The following is a 16,534-nucleotide window of genomic DNA, read 5'->3' as shown; positions in this document are numbered from 1 at the left end:
CCTACCCAAAGCCATTCCCCCAAGATGTTTCACCCATTGCAGGGCTTAATCATGGGAATGATCCCCAGGTGAAACATGTGGGAGGCATGGCTTTGGGTGGGTGTAAGTGGAGTGCTGTCATTGCAAAAAAAACCTTGGCTAAATTCTTTGGTGTGCAGCCCATTATTTGGGACTACAGTGGAGCAAGAGCAGACTCCAGGGCCTTGATGCACAGCTGATTGCAGGAAATCAAGGCATATACAGGATGGCCTGTGAGCAGTGAAAGGGGTTGGGTTCATCTAGAAGTGTTATATTTTAAAATTGTATAGAGATGTTTTAGTACATCTTAACCTGGCCATACACTGTACAATTGAATTGTACAATCTTCTTTAGATTTACCAAAACTATATCATATGATAAATAATGCAACCCTAAACAATAATTTCAGTTTGTATCCATTCAGATAGGCCTTCATACTTCAGAATGTGTGGTAGAGCTAATGGAGACTGAACATTCTGAATGTATAATGCATGGTCACTTTTTTAAATACATCCGATTTAATTGGTTTAATGGTTTTAAAAACTCTCTTATATTACATAAACCCCCAGTGAATGTGTGTGTGTGTGTGTGTGTGTGTGTGTGTGTGTGTGTGTATGTGTGTATATATATATATATATATATATATATATATATATATATATATATATATATATATATACACACAATATATACACGTGTTTTAGCTATAGTAAGGAAGGATTAGAACCCTAGCATCTTTACTCTCATTAGGCAGATTTCCTTGCACTTCCTGTTTCTCTCCAAGACACAACCAGAAAAAGTGTAATCCTCTCCAAGTATGAGGGAAAATCTCACCTCTGACAGTCCCAAAACAATTCTCCCCAGTGGGAGATGTTCCCTCTATTTAACGTTTTAGATTCCCCCCTCAACTTTCCTTCCATTCCCAGATAGCAAGGATAACTTGCCACAAATTTGTGGCAGTGTTAACTTGCTGCACATTTTCACTGGCAGGTTGTACACTTGCAGAACACTTAAAGCACAAGTTCTAGTTGGCACTTTTCCAATTTGTAGCAAATTTGCGTGGCAAGTCTCTAGCAAGAGCAAAGTTGCAGTGGTGAGTCTACAGCAAGAGCTCTGCAAATCTACAGCATGATAATTCAGCCACAGTGACCCCTGTGTGACCCCTCTGGTGGGATGACTTTTGCCCAACGTAACTGAACCAGAACTTGCAGAATGTTTGCAAAGAAAGTTGAGTCATGTAATGTGGACTTGCTGCAATTATGCATTAAACTTGTAAACCCTTGCAACTCTAGTAATATCCTAGCAAGTCATTTTCAATCTTGCAGCACAATTGCTTGCTATCTGGGTTGACAATGGTCCCCAAGAATAACGAGTTTAGCTCTCTCCAAAAACAGAGAGATATAAAAAATAAAAACCTGGCAGAGCTTATAACCATTCCCTATCCTATCTAAAAGAAAAAAAAATGTTTAGGCTGTAGTAATACTTCATAATAAAACTTCAAGCCAATTTTTTTTTGGATAGACTAGAACATTTTATCAGCTTTATATTGATGCCTGTGCCCTATTGAAAAGATTACATTGCTGTTTTGGTGAAACAGCAGGATGGAAGGGATTCTCCCCAGTGGGGAGGACACAAACAACAGTTTGGATTTTGCATTAACCAAAAGTTTTCGAATATAACCAATGACTAGGCTGTTGTACTAAGCAGACAAAAATGATATGCATTGATTTTTTTTGTCAATTTGATTGGTTTCTTATCCTAAATACTAGCACAAATAAATGTGTGATTACAAAGAACTGGACTACAATAAACTAAATTTAGCAATTTTCCTAGTACTAGCTGATACAAATAAATCTTTTGACACAGCTACTTTTGGAAATGGGGAGGGGGACAGCTGGTCTTCCTGCGGTTGTAGCCTTTAGTTTCAGCATTTTATAACATTTCTGTTTTAAAGAGACCGCAATAGCAGAGTCTCCAAGGAAAGGCACACTTGTAAAACAAATATGTATGTACTGCCGCTCACACTGCTGAACACCACTTGACTGCTGAGAAATGGTTTCTCCTGGTGATCTCGGCATCATAACAGGGGACATTGGTGATGTAGAGGTTGGCAGAAGGAACCAGGAGAGCTGCTTTCTAAAGTGTTCTCTACATTTCAGGTAAAAATTCTATAAACCAAAGTGAGGACATCATTTTGGATGGCCATTTGAAACATTGTGGCAAAACTATATAAAAAGCTTTCATATGGAACATTTATGGCACATTACAAGATTAATCAGGCATCTTTTACTGTGGTGAAGTTTGTCAGAAGCATATTAGATCTTCCAGCCTTACTGTATAGTAAACTTTTTGATACTGTACATTTATCCTACATTGTTTCTTTTATCTCCTAGCCTAGCTCCTGCCTTTCTGGTGAAATAATTTGGCAGCATATAATTTTCCATCGCAGTTGATGATGTCATAAGAAGGTACATCTATGACTAGGGAAAGTTTATAGAATAACCAGTTCTTTGGCGTTAACCACTTAAGCCCCGGACCATTTGGCTGGCCAAAGACCAACTGACAATGACGCGGTCCTGTGATATTGCTCCCAAACAAAATTGACGTCCTTTTTTCCCACAAATAGAGCTTTCTTTTGGTAATATTTGATCACCTATGTGGTTTTTATTTTTTGCGCTATAAACAAAAAAAATTGAAAAAAACGCATTATTTTTAACTTTTTGCTATAATAAATATCCCAAAAAAAAATATAAAAAACATTTTTTACCTCAGTTTAGGCCGATATGTATTCTTCTACATATTTTTGGTAAAAAAAATCCCAATAAGCGTTTATTGATTGGTTTGCGCAAAAGTTATAGCGTCTACAAAATAGGGGATAGTTTTATGGCATTTTTATTAATATTTTCTTTTTACTAGTAATGGTGGCGATCAGCGATTTTTATCGTGACTGCGACATTATAGCGGACAAATCGGACACTTTTGGTGCGATTTTGGGACCATTCACATTTATACACCGATCAGTGCAATTAAAAATGCATTGATTACTGTGTAAATGTGACTGGCAGTGAAGGGGTTAACCACTAGGTGGTGCTGTAGGGGTTAAGTGTGTCCTAGGGAGAGATTCTAACTGTGGGGGGAAGGGGGCTGTGTGTGACACGACACTGATCACCGCTCCCGATTACAGGAAGTGGGAATCAGTGTCAGTGTCACTAGGCAGAATGGGGAAATGCTTGTTTACAGCAGCATTTCCCCGTTCTTCCTCTCCGTAAGACGATCACGGGTATCCCCACAGACATCGAGTCCGCGGGACCCACGATCATGCTCACGGAGCTTCCAGCGGGCGCGAGCGCGCCTGCAAGCCGCTTCTTAAAGGGCAACGTACAGGTACGTGATTCTGCCTGTACGTGCCCTTCTGCCGCAGTATATCTGCGTGAGGCGGTCGGGAAGCGGTTAAAGGGAGTGCGGCCCACCCTGTGAGGATTCAGCCATAGGAAGCACACAAGAAAGGAAAAATGACAGAACGGTGAGTATACAATTTTTCTTTTTTTAAATGTTTTCTGTCTATCATGTTCTTAGGATGGGGGAGGGCAATACATATTTAAGTCTGTTGAGTCAATGCCTTTTTAACAATCTTAGCATTTGATTTTATGATTGCTTTGTTAAATGTTAATTGTGCCTAAGTACTACCCTTAGGGCCCATTGACATTAGGAATCGCACACTCCTGTGCAATTCACATGCAGTTCAGTGTGGTGTGATTTGAGCCCATTCATTTTGAATGGGCTCAAATTACACTGCACCACACCAAAAGTAGTTCATGCACTACTTTTTGAAATGCACTATGCAGGCAAATGCACTGCGTTTGCAACCTGCGTCTGGGGTAGGGTGACCAGACAGTCCCAGGACTGAGGACACTCTCCCCGGAACAAATCTGTCCCCGGATTGCAGGGGCGGCATCAGGCAGGGCCACATTTAAGCCAGTACAATACCCTTAATGAGCGGGCACCAGATCCATGGGGGGGGGGGGCCTGCACTTCCCTGTCCTTGCAGTTTGTAAAAAGTCCATCGGGATAGCAGAGATTCCAGCGGTATGGGGGAGGCTGTCTGTAACACTCCCCTGTTGTCTAATCAGCTTAGGCTGTCCCTCAGGGATGTTTACTATCTCCTGAGACTGCCGGAATTGGTGGGCGGGGTCAGGGCGTGGCTACCTCCTCCACTCCTCCTACAGACTCCTCCCCTCAGGCTGATCCTGCGGCTAAAGAAGAAAGAGGAGGAGAAAGCACAGCTGCCTGGGAATCTCCATCACCTGCCATGCTGTAAGTGACTGAGCACACTGTCATTACATACAGACCTAACATGTCACTATTTCACCCTACACTGTCCTAACCTGCCGTATACTGTCACTACATACTGAACTAGCCTGGCGTATACTGTCACTACATACTGAACGAGCCTGCCGTATACTGTCACTACATACTGAACGAGCCTGCCGTATACTGTCACTACATACCAAACGAGCCTGCCGTATACTGCCACTACATACTGAACGAGCCTGCCATATACTGTCATTACATACTGAACGAGCCTGCTGTATACTGTCACTACATACTGAACTAGCTTGCCGTATACTGTCACTACATACTGATTGAGCCTGCCGTATACTGTCACTACATACTGAACTAGCCATCCGTATACTGTCACTACATACTGAACTAGCCTGCCGTATACTGTCACTACATACTGAACGAGCCTGCCGTATACTGTCACTTCATACTGAATGAGCCTGCTGTATACTGTCACTACATACTGAACTAACCTGCCGTATATTGTCACTGCATAGTGAACGAGCCTGCTGTATACTGTCACTACATACTGAATGAGCCTGCTGTATACTGTCACTACATGCTGAACGAGCCTACCTTATACTGTCACTACATACTGAACTAACCTGCCGTATATTGTCACTGCATACTGAACGAGCCTGCCGTATACTGTCACTACATACTGAACGAGCCTGCCGTATACTGTCACTACATACTGAACTAACCTGCCGTATACTGTCACTACATACTGCCCTAACCTGCCGTATACTGTCACTGTACTGCCCTAACCTGCCGTATACTGTCACTGTACTGCCCTAACCTTTTTTTTTTGTCTCATGGAAGAAATATGAGAAATAACATATATATCATACAATCATTCCATAAACACTGCATATATCATTTGAGGAAAATATGCTTATAAAATAGTTTACCATTTGTCAATAAAAAAAAAAACATGTCCTCGGATTTCGTTTTAAAAATCTGGTCACCTTAGTCTGGGGTGTTGTTAACATTGACACTTACTGCAGATCGCAACTGCAGTACATTTGAACATGGTAACTGCAGTGCATTTCGAAAGAGGTGCAGGAACCGCACACAGAATGTGGGTTTCCTGCACTGCGTTCTGGTATGAACGGAACCTAAAACTATAACTTTTATCTGGGGTTCCTCCAGGCCCGGATTTACTCCCTTTGCCGCCCCAAGGCCGGGCCCTTCAATGCCGCCCCCCCCCCCACACACACACACACACACACACACACACCACCAGAAAGAGCCCCCAGACATAATACAGTCAAAGACTGCAGACATGATACAAGAGATGGTCAGAGACTGCAGACATGATACAGGAGACGGTCAGAGACTGCAGACATGATACAGGAGACGGTCAGAGACTGCAGACATGATACAGGAGACGGTCAGAGACTGCAGTTCCTATGGACATTAGTAGATAATGGCCGATCGTCCCTCTCACCTGACCCAGCGATACAGCAATAGTTCCTCTGATCAGGAGTCAGCTCACTCTGAATTGCCCGTGGCGATTCCGCTGGGTAGCACCCAGATCTGTATTCCTGCAATGACTCCATTCCTTTCTCCGCCAGGGATGGCACCAGGCTGTGTGGCTTTCCCTCTGGTGGCACAGGGCAGCCGGGTTCTCTCTCTCTAATGGTTTTCCCTCAGCAGTGTCCTCTCCCTCTGGAGTCCTGGGTGTACTTTCCTCGGTGTAGACCCCCCCAGGACAAACCACCCCCCTCCATTAGTACAGACCCCTCCAGGACAAACCCCCATCCATTAGTACAGACCCCCACCAGGACAAACCCCCCTCCCTTCATTAGTACAGATCCCCCCAGGACAAACCCCCCTCCCTTCATTAGTACAGATCCCCCCAGGACAAACCCCCCTCCCTTCATTAGTACAGACCCCCCCCAGAACAAACCCCCCTCCATTAGTACAGACCCCCAGGACAAACGCCCCTCTATTAGTACAAACCCCCCCGGACAACTCCCCCTCCATTAGTACAACCCCCCTCAGGTCAACCCCCTCCATTAGCACAGACCCCCCCAGGACAAACCACCCCTCCCTTTATTAGTACAGACCCCCCCAGGACAAACCCCCCTCCATTAGTACAGACCCCCAGGACAACCCCCCCCTTCATTAGTACAAACCCCCCCGGACATCCCCCCCCTTCATTAGTACAGACATCCCAGGACAAACCCCCCCTTCACTAGTACAGACCCCCAGAACAAACCCCCCCTTCACTAGTACAGACCCCCAGGACAACCCCCCCTCCATTAGTGCAGACATCCCAGGACAACCCCCCCCTCCATTAGTGCAGACATCCCAGGACAAACCCCCCCTTCACTAGTACAGACCCCCAGTACAACCCCCCCTCCATTAGTGCAGACATCCCAGGACAAACCCCCCCTTCACTAGTACAGACCCCCCAGGACAACCCCCCTCCATTGGTGCAGACATCCCAGGACAAACCCCCCCTTCACTAGTACAGACCCCCCAGGACAACCTCCCCTCCATTGGTGCAGACATCCCAGGACAAACCCCCCCTTCACTAGTACAGACCCCCCAGGACAACCCCCCCTCCATTAGTGCAGACATCCCAGGACAAACCCCCCCTTCACTAGTACAGACCCCCAGGACAACCCCCCCTCCATTGGTGCAGACATCCCAGGACAAACCCCCCCCTTCACTAGTACAGAGCCCCAGGACAACCCCCCCTCCATTAGTGCAGACATCCCAGGACAAACCCCCCCCTTCACTAGTACAGACCCCCCAGGACAACCCCCCCTCCATTAGTGCAGACATCCCAGGACAAACTCCCCCTTCACTAGTACAGACCCCCAGGACAACCCCCCCTCCATTGGTGCAGACATCCCAGGACAAACCCCCCCCTTCACTAGTACAGACCCCCAGGACAACCCCCCCTCCATTAGTGCAGACATCCCAGGACAAACCCCCCCTTCACTAGTACAGACCCCCCAGGACAACCCCCCCTCCATTAGTGCAGACATCCCAGGACAAACCCCCCCTTCACTAGTACAGACCCCCCAGGACAACCCCCCCTCCATTAGTACAGACATCCCAGGACAAACCCCCCCTTCACTAGTACAGACCCCCCAGGACAACCCCCCCTCCATTAGTGCAGACATCCCAGGACAACCCCCCCTCCATTAGTGTACAGATGGAGACAGGCTTGGGCGGGAGTGAGAGACACAGGAGGACACAGGAGAACACGCGCCCCCCCCTCCCCCGCACAGAGACCAGCCGCTCCGATCAGCCGCTCCGATCTCCTTCGGCTGCTCTCCTTCTCTGACAGGAGGAGGGAGGGGGGACAGGCTTGAGCATCGTAAAACCAGCAGCGGCGGTGACCTGCGGAGGTCGCCGCCTCAGTCTGGACACACACAGAGAGGAGGAAGAGGAGGGAGAGGAGCACTCTAGTGCTTCAGCGCCCCCACCTCTCTGGCGCCCGGGTGCGCTGCATCACATGCTGCTATGTTAGTGTGGGGGGTGGCCGAGAATTCGTTGCAGGAGCGGAGCCGCCCCTGTACCACTGCCGCCCCGAGGCCTGGCCTCGGTGGCCTTGTGGGAAATCCGGCCCTGGGTTCCTCATGAAAAATAGCAGCATACTTCCTGGTATGTGAGTGTGCCTAGGTACTCCTGTACCTAGTGCATCAAAGTTGCATACATTCAGTGCGAATTTAAGACCTCTGGCTGGTAATCTCAACAGAGTTTACATGGGTACATAGTTGGTAAGGTCCAATAAAGACACCAGTACATTCAGTTCAACCTGAGCGTGTGTGTGTGTGTGAGAGACAGAGACTACTATTCCATATCCCTGTACATTGTGCTCACTAAGAAACGCATCTTAAAGTTTTTTTAACTTATCTACACTCTTTGCTGACACCACCAACAGCAACAACATCCTAAGGACCATAACAGTAAAAAGCCCCTTTTGCAATTTAAGACTGAACCGCTTCTCATCCAACTTCATTGTGTGGCCTCATGTCTTTTTTAGAGACCTAAGGTTAAAGTATTTCCTCCCAATGCTAGAGTCACAATTCAAGGATTTGTACATTGCTTCATATCCCCTCTTAAAGTAGTTGTAAAGTCAATTAATGACAGACACATTATTTTACAGATAAATGCTATACTGTCCTAAATCAAGGGTCATTTTTTTTCTTAATATACATGACTGTAGAGATATTCCTTGTAAAATTGCAGGTCACGTGATCACTCTTGCTTGCTGAGCGATCCACGGACCTGCTGGTGGGCATGCCAAGAGAGGGGGGTATGATGTTATTGCAAAAAATTATGTTGCCACTGAGCTTCTGCATTTCCATAGCAATAAAATGTAGTCAGACCCAACGGCAACATCACTTTCCCCACCCAAGTCCAGTGAGAATAGGGGAGGAGCGGCTGGGGGAGGCATGATTAGAGGGGGCACGGCTTTCCACAGACAACGGAGATACAGGCACGCTGTGCTCTAGCACAGCGTGCCTGTATTAACAGCGGTATGACACAAGATGTAAACTGACCGCACTAACATGGATTGGCAGCCATGCTAGAGTGGTCAGTTTACTCTCAGGAGGAGATGCACAGGCAGGATCAACCAGGTATTGCACAACACAGGCAGGGCTGAAAAAAACAATAATAAAAAATGTATTACATGTATTACAAGAGGCAGTAACATCATTTTTTTAGGTTTACAAACACTTTAAGTGTTTTTTTTTTCCCCCAGGGAGAATAAGTTTAATGTTTGTAGTTTATGCTCATAGTTGAGGTCCTCCAGCCCCCTTTTTAGGTCTGTTGCCCTTATCTGGACACTCTCGAGTTCAGGTACATCCTTCCAGATTTAACTGTCTGTGCTGCTCACTGGTTTTCTTGCTTGAGGCTGTTACCTAATAATGCCCTGCCTTTACCAGAGTGGTCACTCCCACAAAACAGAGACACAATGCAGAACAAGGCACGGTGTGTAATTAATGGGGGAAGATGCAGGGAGACAAGAGTAAATAGTGGGAGTAGTGTTTTACTCTCTGTGTGCCTTTTGTTGGGCAAGCTTGAAGAGTTCAGTTCCTCTATAAGAGCATTTGTAACGGGTATTTACATGTGTTTTACATGGTCTTATCTAAAAAAAAAATCTCTGCATACTGCTTTAATGCATACTACATGTGAGTTTTTTCATTCATTTTTATATGCCCCAAAACACACATTGAGACAGTAAAAATTATGCAGGCTGCATTTATCACAATACTAAATATGTGCAGAAATCTGAATGGACTATTGACTTTGACAATTGTATGTTTACTACGGATTTTCTGTGGTAATAAATGGACATAAAAGCAATGTTGTACCACTACAAGTGTACTACTAGTCTTCATTTGCTGTTTTCTTGCAGCACTATTGTCATTAAATAGGCAAAAGTTACTCTAATAACTCTAATAAGTATAGCAAAATTACACTTTCACAACAACACACAGCTATTAAGTTTTTGGTCAATAGGAATTTTCTTGAAAGTGCTGGTTGCCTCCCTCTTTAACAGAAGCTGGGGGGGGGGGGGGGTCACAGACCCTGAACGAAAAAAATGAATTCTTACATTTCTCAAGCTTTCATTATCTGCATAACTGTTTTGGGTCTATGAATCAAGAGTATTGAAGCAGCCAGGCAACTATAATTTTGAGAAGGTATTTTAGCAGTGGCAGCCCCCATATGTGTACACATGACAGGTGTACTGAAAAGGCTATATATGGCTAACTTGCTGTTCTTCTAATTTCCACGATGATCCACCTTTTTCTACATTTATGAACAGTCTTGTTTGACCCCTTTCTGCCTGCCCCGGAGTCCCTTTAGGCAGTTCTGAATGTCCACAGGGTGGGAAGTATCAGCGATCATGAGACCACTGTTACAGCGGTCACATGATCAGAAGCCAGGTCCATGGCTACCGATTTTTAGTCTGTACTAAGAGCTGTCTTTCTTTGTGCTGGGAGCATGCAGTGAGCACCCTCCCAGCACATAACTATTGACCGCCCAATAATGCATATGTGCAGTGTGTGGGTGTTAAAGTGTACCCTTTTGACCCTGCATATATGTGTTGGGTGGTCATGAAGGGGTTACATAGGAACTGAACTCTGGAAACTCTGCCTAATAAACAGGCAGTCAGAAATCAAAAGACCAGCCACCAATAATAATAACCCCATTACTGACTAACTATGCCTTGTTCTGTACAGTGTCTCTATGTGGTGGTGGCCATCTTGATAGTGGCAGGGGTTTGTTTCCTCATGTCAGAACCTCCAGCAAAAAGAACAGTGAGCAGCACAGCGGTGATATCAGCAAATCTCACTCCGAATACTAGAAGTCAAAGGCAGCAGTGCCCTTAATCTTACAGTGCAGATAAACATGAGGCTGTAGGTATAGGAGTCCCAAGGTACACTCACATACCAGAAGGTGTACTGATATTTTCCAGGAGGAACTGCAGACAAAAGGTCCTTTTTTAGGGCCCTGCTTAGACACAGCTACCATTTCTGGATATCCTATATAGCAGAGGAAATCAACACTTTTTTGGGGTCAGGTCCACTTTAAGTACTATTTTTACTTATAATACACATAATGTTCTTAATAGCAACAATCCTCTCACAACGACATCCACATCATTCAATTCCCATGATAAAATTGCAGGCTCACACTGCTAAGTACACAATGAATGTTTTCTTGATGCTTATGTACAATTAGAAATGTAATTTTAGTTTTGCCCCGTGTTCTGAAATAATTTACTTTTCTGCAGGTACCTTCAGTCAAAACAAAATTAGTTAATCAGTTCTATTTCTGTAATGTGACAGAAAAAGTAGCAGCAGAAAGAGCAGTGACAAAAGACAGCAGTCGGCGGCAGTGTTTTCCCAAACCAGTCACAGCTGTTACAACGCAAGTTGCAGGACTGCCACTCTGATGGTGAGGCACTAATAATAGGCCATGCCAACTGTCTCTAATCATTCAGTGTATACCTTATCTGTTACCTCAAAGTCCTGGGTAAAAAGCTGGAAAGTAGGACAAACCCGTCAGCTTCCTCTCAGGATCTGTTCCAGCCATCCCATTAAAATCTTACAACCCAACCTAATTTTAAGCCTGGTACACACTATAAGTCTTTTTTTGTTTAACCCAGAGGGCTGAACAAAAAAAACTGACAGATCACTGTACTAACACAAGCAATGTTAGTACAGCAATCTCCGCTTCTATGCTACTGTGTTCTGACATTCTGACAGGTGGACTACCCCACACACACACACACACACACACACACACACACACGTCAGCACTCTAAGCCATTGGCTGCCAGCGCTGATCAGATGCTGGTTTTCCAGCATGCCCGTTCGACAGAAGCCGGTCCTGGCGAACCGACCATTTTTAACCGATTTTCAAACTGTGTGTACCTGGCATTAGACCCTCCTAAGGCAGTGTACGGGCCTGTAACTATGTGTAAAATAAAGTCACCAGTCACAAATAATTTCTTAACTGATTACAGAATTGCAAATTTACCTCACAGAATTGTGCTATGCACTGCCTTAGTCCATTAAAGTAACCTTGTCAGGAGAGAAATATATGGCTGCCTTGTAAATCTCCTTTGTAAAATACTGGTTGCTTGGCTGTGTGTGACTTTAGGATATTTAAGTCACTGATTTGGAACAAGCATGCAAAAAATTAAATGAAATAAGTTTCAAAAATATAATCAATATAGTTGTTCTAGGTCAGTGACCTTTTGAAGCCAAAGCATATTCATGAATCCCAGGCAACTAGCACTTTCAGATAGGGAGGGCAACAATGGCAGTCTGAATGTATCTTTAGTAAGATTTCTTTAAGAGTCACGTCACACAAGATTTTCTTATGCGACCTCTGTTGCTGTTTTCCCATTTAATTCCTTGCTTGATGAAGCTGATGATCAGTTCAGTAAAGATATAAATTGGTATTACTCTCCCGTCATAATACTACCATGAGGAAGAACAATCAGCATAAAAAGTTCCAAATTTTGTGCTTGCTGCCATTGGATGCTCCACCCTATACTTTTGTGACTCCCCCATACTTTTCATTTGGAAATTTACATCAAGATACAAAGCTATTTTCAATCTATTGTGAGAATCTATGCCTTGCTGAGAATTCCACACGATATAAATTGCAAAGTACAGTAATATGAAATGACGCAATCCAAAGATTCTTTCACCAAGGTGTGCCTAAATGGCAAACAATGAGCTCATACTGCCAGTAAGGGTAGGCAGTAATCATACCTCAGCACTTTTATCCCTGTGCATATGTGTACTATACTAATAGGTATACATGGCTATGCTTAGTAAAGATTTTCACGATGTATTTTATTTATGATGATCAACAAACAATTAAAGGAATTAATAAGTCATTTTTTGTTAAAAATAATGAAAATGTGACAATTATTGTGAGAAGCATGTAGGCTGCCAATTCTCACATTTTCTTCTAGAAATGCTAGATAGCTGCTGTGAAGGTGCTTTGGTATCATTATCTTCTGAAACAAGTATATAAAGAATTTGGAATTTCTTTCCAGTTGGGAGCCAAGCCTGGAAGGGAGCCTGGAAGGGAGAGACAGCAATGGTAGCCCACACATTTTCCTCTTGACAGCACTTTAACTGAATAATAGATCATTTAGTATCATTTCCTGCAAAAGCCCTTTATACTTTTTATTTCCTGTTAAAGCTGAACTCTGAGGATGAAAAATCTTTACCCTTGCAGTGGGTCCCCCTTCCTGCTGAAAATGTTAATAGCTCGTTTTGCCTAGGGAATGTATGCCCAAAGTCCGTCCCGTGGGCCAATTGCGGCCTGCGTTATGGTTTCGAAAGGCCAGCCTGGTAATTTGGACATGTATATCTTTTGTGGCCCCCAACGAATCCCCAAGGGCTGGGGGCCACAAAAGATATACATGCTGGCTGCCTTGGAGGGGACAGGGAGGGGACAGGATGGGTGCCGTACATACAGGGTAATTTCCTGTTTACACAGCGGCCTCTGTAATAGGAAGTCCCATCAGCGCTGCCATTGGACGACTGTTCTGTCCATCATAGCAGGACTTTGTGTTAAAGAGGCCGCAGAGAAAATAGTTTCTCCTGCATGTAATCTGTTGGTGCTCGTCCCCCCCTGTCCCCTCTGAGGCTGAAGATGGGCATGGATCAGGCTGCACTGATGGCAATGGTGAGTCTGCATTCATGTCAATTGGGGTGCTGCGTTCATGTCAATGGGGGTGCTGCATTCATGGCAATGTGGGTGCTGCATTCATGTCAATGGGGGTGCTGCATTCATGACAATGGGGGTGCTGCATTCATGACAATGGGGGTGCTGCATTCATGGCAATGGGAGTGCTGTATTCATGGCAATGGGGGTGCTGCATTCATGGCAAGGGGGGTGCTGCATTCATGGCAATAGTGAGGCTGCATTCATGGCAGTAGTAGGGTTGCATTCATGGCAATGGTGAGGCTGCATTCATGGCAATGGTGGGGCTGCATTCATGGCAATGGGGGTGCTGTATTCATGGCAGTGGTGGGGCTGCATTCATGGCAATGGTGAGGCTGCATTCATGACAATGGTGGGGCTGCATTCATGGCACTTGTGAAGCTGCATTTATGGCACTTGTGAGGCTGCAGATGCTTCACAGTTCTTTATTTAAAATTTAAGTTTTTTTCCTGAAACTTCCCTCTTAAAGTGAAGGTGCGTGTTATACGCCGATAAATACGGTATATCCGAATAACACTCCCAAGCTCATCTATTCACCACACACAGCCACAAAGGCAAGAGAATTCTTGTTGGGCAGTGTATTAGTGCTTGGATGAACACCCTAAAGCCTCGTACACGCGATCAGATTTTCCAACGAGAATTGTGTGATGACAGGCTGTTGGCTGAAAATCCGACTGTTTGTATGCTCCATCGGACAATTGTTGTCAGATTTTCTGTGGACAAATGTTGGAAGGCAGGCTTTTAAATTTTCTGCAGACAAATGTCTGTTGTCGGATTTTTCGAGCGTGTGTACACAAGTCCGTCGAACAAAAGTCCAAAGTACAAACACGCATGCTCGGAAGCAAGGACGAGCCAGAAGCAGTTGGTCTTGTAAACCTGCGTTCGTAATGCAGAATTAACATTCGTGACATGGCAAATTATAAAATCTCGATATGCAGCGCACATTCTTTTCTTCTTTAATGGGATAATAATGAAGCTGCTTTGCTGGTGATACTGAGGTAGTTATTACAAACAAATTTTCAAAGGCTTTTTTTTCTAGTGATATCAAGAATAATATTATAATGCTTGTTATTTTTTTATTTTTTTTTTTTTGGTGCAAGTTACCACAACACCATTATCCTGTATTTTTTAAGATCCAAGTTACAACTATGTTGGTGTCCCTTGTTAATTTTACATTGTATTTTTTAAAAATGTAACTGCCTACTCCCAAACTGTGTAAAATACATAGCAAAGTATTATTCTCCACAATTTTTTTTATTTTGCATTAAAAAAGAAAACAAATAAAATTAGATATGCTATCTGCCAATAGAACTTAACCAAAAGGTGCATTCTATGCATCCAAAAATATAGAAAATATGCCAAATAGAATCATTATTCAACCAAAAATTAAATAAAAGCTTCATGCATGTGTCCTGCTTCTTAATATAGGGGGTAAACAATGCCAAGAGTTAGTGGAAGCAGGGGTCCCTCATCTGGAGATAATATAAAATATCACGTTATCTCCTCCGATTCCACAACATGGCTGGTTGACGAATGGCCATTTAAAAGCGAACTGAAAAGTGCGAAATGAAAAGTGTGAAATGAAAAGCGTGAATCAACACTCACCAAACTTCTACTAACTCAAAATTAGCAGAAGGAGCACAAAGGGTGGTGCCTGACAATTGAACTTCCTCTTTTTCAGCTCGTAGTACGTCTAGTATGTCACTACGTTCGTGTTTGTTGGTCGACAATTTTGTACCGTTTGTATGCAAGACAAAATCCAGGCACACGCCTTCGCACAAAAGTCTGAGGTTTTGTCTGCGGAAAATCTGATCCTGTGTATGAGGCTTTAGACAGAATTTTAATGGTTCAAAGAATGTCAGGCAAAATGGTCGGCCCTCATGCATGTTCACTTTATGAAATCCGTCCCTCTTTGAAAAAAGTTTGGACACCCCTGTCCTAGGGCATGATAAATAAGGTAATATACTTTTCTTATTCCCAGTCCAGTGACAGATGGTGCTCTCCCATACAGTTTAGTACTGCTAGTCCTAGTATGTATGGGATGACATCAAAGAGCTGCAAAGGGGAGAGGCTTCAGGGGATCTGTCATTCAGAGGACGAGGAAGTCTGCAGGAGTGTGTAGTAAATTAACTATATATCACCTTATTCATAAATCCCTAGGTAAAAGGAGCAGTTAGCCTTCGCAGTTAACTGCTCCTCCTCCACAGAGTTCAGCTTTAAAGTGATGCAATGGGGGTTATGTACTAAAGGCCAATCCACTTTGCACTACAATTGCACTTGGAAGTGCAGTCGCTGTAGGTCTGAGGGGAAAATCTGAAATGAGGGGATGCTCTGCTGATTTTATCATCCGATCATATGCAAGCTAAAATGCTGTCTTTTATTTTCCTTGCATGTCCCCCTCGGATCTACAGTGACTACTTTTCCAAATGCACTTCCAAGTGCACTTCCAGTGCAAAGTTGATTTGCCTTTAGTAAATAACCCCCATTGTTTTATTTAAATTAGATACATGTCTGCAGCTTGTTTAACTGATTTCAATGAGCAAGGCCTTGGAGGTACATTGGTTTCAAGCAAAGAAGTTATTAGTGTGGGGCATACAGTGCCAAAAGTACATGGTGAGTCTTAAATGTTCCTGGCCTCTTTTACGTGTCCTTAACTGCTAATCTGACAGTAACCGTTACAGCAATTCTTTCCTTTCCTAGTGTTACACAATCCACTGCCAAATATGAATGATTCAGCCTATAAATAACTCACTGGTGCATAATCATTGAATACAAATTGTACTGCTGTCTATCCACCAAGACAAAGTTATTTCCCCCTTGGGTGCTTATATCTTGTTTTCCACACTGCAAAAGGAAAGTGAATCTCACCTGTCAATTACAGCCTACATGTCAAACATTTCTGCCCTTGTCCTGACAGTCATGCGTAATTTACTTTGAAAGGAAGAAG

The 16,534-nt window shown here is 44.0% G+C and overlaps 1 protein-coding gene across 2 annotated transcripts in view; it reads right to left on the bottom strand.

Annotated features, from left to right (window-relative positions):
• Positions 1 to 16,534, bottom strand: part of ACTN3 (actinin alpha 3) — a 128,772-nt gene that overhangs the window by 76,305 nt on the left and 35,933 nt on the right. Inside the window, exon 1 of one of the 2 annotated variants that reach the window (XM_073605150.1) lies at positions 5,810 to 6,116. The exons of the other annotated variant lie outside the window; for it this stretch is intronic. The gene's annotated coding sequence lies outside the window, so the exon portion shown is untranslated. Of the gene's footprint in view, positions 1 to 5,809; positions 6,117 to 16,534 lie in introns of those variants that run through there. 2 annotated transcript variants of the gene reach the window in all.

The sequence above is a fragment of the Aquarana catesbeiana genome, linkage group LG11 (genome assembly GCF_042186555.1).
Source record: "Aquarana catesbeiana isolate 2022-GZ linkage group LG11, ASM4218655v1, whole genome shotgun sequence".
In the NCBI taxonomy this organism is placed as follows: Eukaryota; Metazoa; Chordata; class Amphibia; order Anura; family Ranidae; genus Aquarana; species Aquarana catesbeiana.
Note: the sequence above shows the minus strand (reverse complement) of the source record. Positions and strands in the feature narration are given on the sequence as shown.